This window comes from Mycetomoellerius zeteki, unplaced genomic scaffold (genome assembly GCF_001594055.1).
Source record: "Mycetomoellerius zeteki isolate Tzet28-1 unplaced genomic scaffold, Tzet1.0 scaffold52, whole genome shotgun sequence".
Lineage (NCBI taxonomy): Eukaryota > Metazoa > Arthropoda > Insecta > Hymenoptera > Formicidae > Mycetomoellerius > Mycetomoellerius zeteki.
The window spans coordinates 1,405,316-1,411,275 of record NW_017257523.1 but is presented as its reverse complement, the minus strand read 5'-3'; positions in this window follow the sequence as shown (position 1 = coordinate 1,411,275).

Here is a 5,960-nt window from a genome sequence, read left to right as displayed (position 1 = left end):
TTAAAGGCTTTCAAAGAGCGACTGACAAATTCATAACAGAAAGTGGAAAATGTAATCAAATATGTCGGTGCTAGATATGGCAAGAAATGTAAACATTTTTTTTCGATTTCTCTGAAACGGAGCAAAAACGAGCATATGTCTATAGGACTTTTTTTCTTAGTTTTTTACTCCTCTACACGCTCCCGAAGTTTTGCCATTTAATTTGGAAACACCCTGTATATACATGCCCAATATTTTCCTGATATTACTCCAGACATCAAATATATAATATATCTTCTAAAGATCAATATCGTGCACTGAAAAAAAAGAATGGCTGCTGTAGCAAATTAGATTTGCCAGGACATGATCCTGAACAACATTCAAGACATTTTAGCCGTCAGTCGGACAACTTGCGGAGTTACCCTATATATAGTCCGTTTAATTATTTTTGTGGTCAATATAATAATAAACATATCTTAAAAGGGAGCAAATGGATCAATTAAAAAAAAGGCCACTTAACTATTCTGGCATCGTGCGTCAAGTACGCAAAATGATTTCAAAGAGATTAATGAACATTGATCTCTTAAAAATGAATAAAAGAATCTCTGCATCTGTTTTGTCTTGCTTCTATCCATTAATTTCTACTTCCCTTACATGCTTGTACAAACGAGCAGGTTGTATTATAAACGGAAGGCTCTGATGTGTTTTGTTGTTGGAAGATATAATTTGAATAATATTCTTTCATCTTACGAAGAACAATAATAATCATTGACGTGTAACAAAAAAAAGGCGTTTGTTTTCGAATTATTTTCGCTTACGAGCAAGCGAATTCCGTGTAAATAATTTCGTCAATTCTGTCAAAAAGGGAAAATGTAATGTTTCGATTGATGTGTCGCTGAGAAATTTGATGTCACGAAGCATCAGATGAAACTGATAAGTAGGAAAGTAGTTTGCAGAGACATGAGTTGCACCGTTTTTTTTTTGCTTTTACGAGACCAAGGCGATATTGAAAATGTCAGGCATTCGATCGATCCATGTTATTTCATTTGTCTGGTTCGCGTACTTTTATGCACACAAAAGCAGAAAACGGAAAATTAATAACTCACGCATACGATAAAATTATTCAATGTGTGAAAAACGAAGACAATTAAATACACAGTAAATAATAATTCTGCCGCTTTAAACAATTATCGTGAAAAACGGGTAATTACTGTAAGCTCTGAACACAGTATTATCTACGGTTTGTCGTATTTTCTTCGGTAAACTTTGCGCTGCAACTTTCCACTCATGCTACGCTACTCTTTCGAGCACATAATTGTTAAGAATTACAGTGCAAGAAGCATCTGCGAATTTGCTTTCTCGAATTTAAATAAACTCTAATTCTCTTAAATGTACTGCAGAGATATAAATGACTATGCCTCATAATAATTATGTATTTTACTAACTGCAATTTTGCTTCTTCTTATTATATTCATTAGCAAAAACATAATTCAGATTCTCTCAGATGTATTGTTGAAGTAATAGTATGGTTCTCGTAAAAATCCTCAGTGAATCATGTCCATCGTAATATTATATTTAGCCCTAGCGATTATTTTTCAACAATCATTTGATTCGACAAAGACCCTCGCATCTCGTTGCGATAAGGATTTCATAGTTCTACATCTGACAATATCTCGTTAGATTAAAGAAATAAAGTTACAAGGCAACCGAACATCACATAGTATAAAAAAAGTACTACACTGTGAAATTTGACCGACTTTCACTGTAAAAAGTACAGTGTTTAAAATGTTTCCATTTAAAACATCTTTGCAAAACAAAAGTCTAATAATAAAAGATACTTCAATTTTAAATGTTTTAGTGTTTTAAATCCAAACACCTAGTGTTTTGTTTATTGTGAAAAGTTTAAAACTTAAACATCTTTAAGCGTTTAAAAAAGGGAGACAAAAATAAAACATTTTTATATCTTAAAATTAAACACTTCTTTTATGAGTGTTGGAATTTCTCTGACTCTGCAATGATTATACATATTATGATTCGAATGATGGAGCCCTCTACTCTTGTTACATCAATAGCCACGCAAAGATAAAAGAAATGTTAGTTGGTTGTCAAAGTAGGCTAAGTAATAATCGTTGACTGTATCGGGATATAATCTATTGTTGGTAAGTCTCGTAACAATTCAATCATTTACATTTTCGGATGCAATTTGTTCGAGAATCGCACACTTCAAATTACTCTCACAAGTCACACGTGTACATTTGTTCTTTATATATAATACTTGCAATCTTAAGGAAAGAGAATCGACTAGTTGTAAACAAGTAGCTACACAGATAATGTAACGCTTTATCATATTCAGGTTTCCTTGTTACGTTTCTCAATTTAATTTAATTGATAGTAAGATCAGCACAATTCGCAGCTGAACGAATCGAGAGTCTGTTCATCATCAATTTAATTAAAATGACAAAGCGGAAACAACACGAACTAACTTTGCACTAACAGAGAAACGTATTTTTAGTTAATTGTAAAAAATAACACTGTTTGCGAGTTGGTTTTTCCAATAAAATCCTTGTGAAATATATTTTTAACTATCGGAGAATTGTATTTTTTAGAGAGATACTGGTGGTCCTCTCACTGTCAATGAACAACTCGTAGGACTCGTCTCGTTTTCGGCTGGTTGCACAAGCACAAAATATTCTAGCGTGTACACATGAGTTCTATCATATATTGATTGGATGTATGAACATGCCGTATATAATAAAATAATTAACGAAATAAAGAAATTTATTTTATTACTTAATGACATATAGGGAAATCAATAATATATATCATTAAATGTTCAAATGTAAATATCATTAAATAAACGCTCTATATGTATTTTATATGTAATATATATCACGTTATTTACACAACATTTTCCTTATATTGTTTCAGAAATCAGATATTACATAATCTTATAAAGATCAATATTGTGCGATTACTTCACATATTCATATTTGTATTAAACTTTCAATTTACCGAACAAACAGCAGACGAGAATTTGCTTAGAGAAAACATACATTCGAATAAATTGCAAATGTTACATATATTCATCAATATGCTAGCAGTAAACTTATCTCAAAAGGAAGAAATAGATCAGTCAAAGCAAACCCATTTAATTATTCCGACAGCGTACTACAAGTGCGAGAAATTGTTTCAGAGAGATTAATGAACATTTCTCTTTAAAAATAGATGAAAGAACCATTTGTGCATTCGTTTCCTCGTGTCTTTATCTGATGTTAATTTCTACGGCCTATCTACGTATACACGTTGTATGAACGAAAGACTGATGCGTTTGTTACGATACATGTGTAAATGCTTCATAATATAGTATACATAGTGTCATTCTATTTTACGAAAGATAATAATAATAATTGTTAACGTGTATCAGAGAAAATCATTAATTTCCGAATTATTTCCTAGCAAACAAATTTTTATTGATGCAAAATTTCGGCTGGTTGCCGAAATTTCACATCAACGAGTTTATCAATTTTGCTAAGAATAAAAAACGTAAGATTTTAATTGATTTATAGCTGAGAAATTTGAGAAAATAAGATATCGCCAGATACTGGATTGAAATGGGTATATAGGAAAAAGTAGTTTGCAAAGATACGAGTCGCACTGATGCTTTTTACTTTTACGACGCCGTCAAGACGATATCGAAAACGCCTGGCGTTCACGTTATTTGACTCCATCGGCTCACATATGTATCTATATGCATAGAAAAACAGAAAACAGAGAACAACTTGTGGATATGATAAAATTATGGAAAACGATGACGACAATTAAATACAGCAGATAATAATCTTGCCGTTTCAAATAATTATCGTGGAAAACGAGAGCGATTACTTTAAATCCTGAAACCTGTTTTACGTTTCCTCGTATTTCCTTCGGTAAACTTTGCGCTTTAACTTACACCTTTGTTCACGCTACGCTGAGTCCCTAGAGGACTACATATAATTGTTAAGAATTACAGCGCGAGAAACACCCATGAGCTTGTTTTCTCAGATTTAAGTGAACTCTAATTCTCCTAAATATCCTACAAAGATATTAACTATAGTAATTATTTTACTAATCGTAATTTTGCTTCTCTCTTTCTCTCTCTCTCTCTCTCTCTCTCTCTCTCTCTCTCTCTCTCTCTTATTATGTGTTGGCGAAAATATAATTTATATATAGATAGTCTAACAATTTTAAAGAGATAATATACTTTCTCATTAAATTTGTCAAATATTGTATTATAAAGTTATAACAAATTATAACAAAAATGAGTGAAGTGATATTCAGTCAAGAATATGTATGTAAATTTTTACAATTTCCAGTTCAAACAAACGCACCAATTAATTATTTTTCGATCTTGAAACACAGTTTTAAACTGAAACCGGAATACGTAATATCACAGATTAAACTAGCAAGCAATTTAATATTATGGATGCTAGTAAACATTTTTTTTAAGCATTTTTAAAGCACTATAAATAATTTATTGCCAAATATATCATCACAGCCAGAATTCGAACTTGAGTCTCCCGAATTTTGTGTGGATGTATATTGATTATATATAATAAATTACATATATCTCGCAATAATTATTTTATTAACCGTAATTCTGCTTTTTCTTATTATAAATTAAGAAAAAAATAGTATAATTAAAAAATAATCTAACATATTTTTGCAAAAATAATACGATTTCTCGTTAAGAAAATCATTAAATGTTAAAATCGATGTGGTATCATTTAATAGGAATTATACCTAGAACTATATATTATATATTTGGGATTTATACATGATCGTATTTCAGAAACCACATGGAAATCTCTTCTCAATAAAGCAATGATACTTGTCTAACTATCGCTCAGCAAAGCTATTTGTATGTTCATTCATGTAGTGTTCATCTTTATCTGTCTGGGTAAATCTCGATAATTCGAGGATTCTGAACAGTCTGACAATAGTGTGCAATGACAAACCGAGAACAGACTCGTGAGTCAGACTATTTCACTACCTGTATGATCGATGAGAAGCTCCGGATGCGGGGTCGTCGGACGCAGGTGAGTCCTGGAACAGCGGTTCTCAATATCGCTTCTTGGTGGTCGCCAGGATCGATCGACTCCCTACTTCTTGCTACACCCCAAGATATTACGATAACAATTACATTCAGGCTAAATTAAAAATTCCAAAACTGTCAATCATATTTATCACATTTCGAATGATCTTTGTAATCTGTTATTTTTAATAATAAATTTAATAGCAAAATAAGAGTCTCATTTCAAAATTTCAATCAACGCGATAACCCTGCTTGTTGTATTTCGGAAATTAACAGATTCCAGTATATCATACGACGTGCTATCATACGACAACATAATTATCTTCGCATATGACGGTTTAATTTCGACCATTGTAAAGCTGTTAGCAGAGAACGAGACATGTAAGCGCTTACTATCGTATATTTATTATTGTATAATGAAAAAAATGAATACACAATTCTCTTCGATGTAAATTTGATGAACGCTTTCTGAAATGTTCTATTATTTTAATTTATTAATTAAATCCACGCCCCTCCGGCGAATATTTGAGGACACATAAATTCTGATCACATCAATCAGAATTCTAATTATCGTCATTGAATTTCTGATAATCTCAATTAGAATGTTCAATTTAACTATAATTAGAATGTTAGATTTAACTATAAGTGTTTGATTTGTAGCTTTTTAGTTGAATCTACCAGAATTCCAATTAATGCAACAAAAATTTTTTTCCAGTGTAGTTGTGGACATAAAGTGAAGCAAAGAAAAATATGTATGTAAATCGTAAAAGGCTATTGTGTGGATGTAGTTACGTATATTTTTCTCTACCTTATCTTACGTCCACGATTACGACAGACGTAAATGCTTCCATTTCGTTCTCTTCCATCAGCCTAAGTCAAACTACATTCCATTAGGTAGAGAAAATCGATC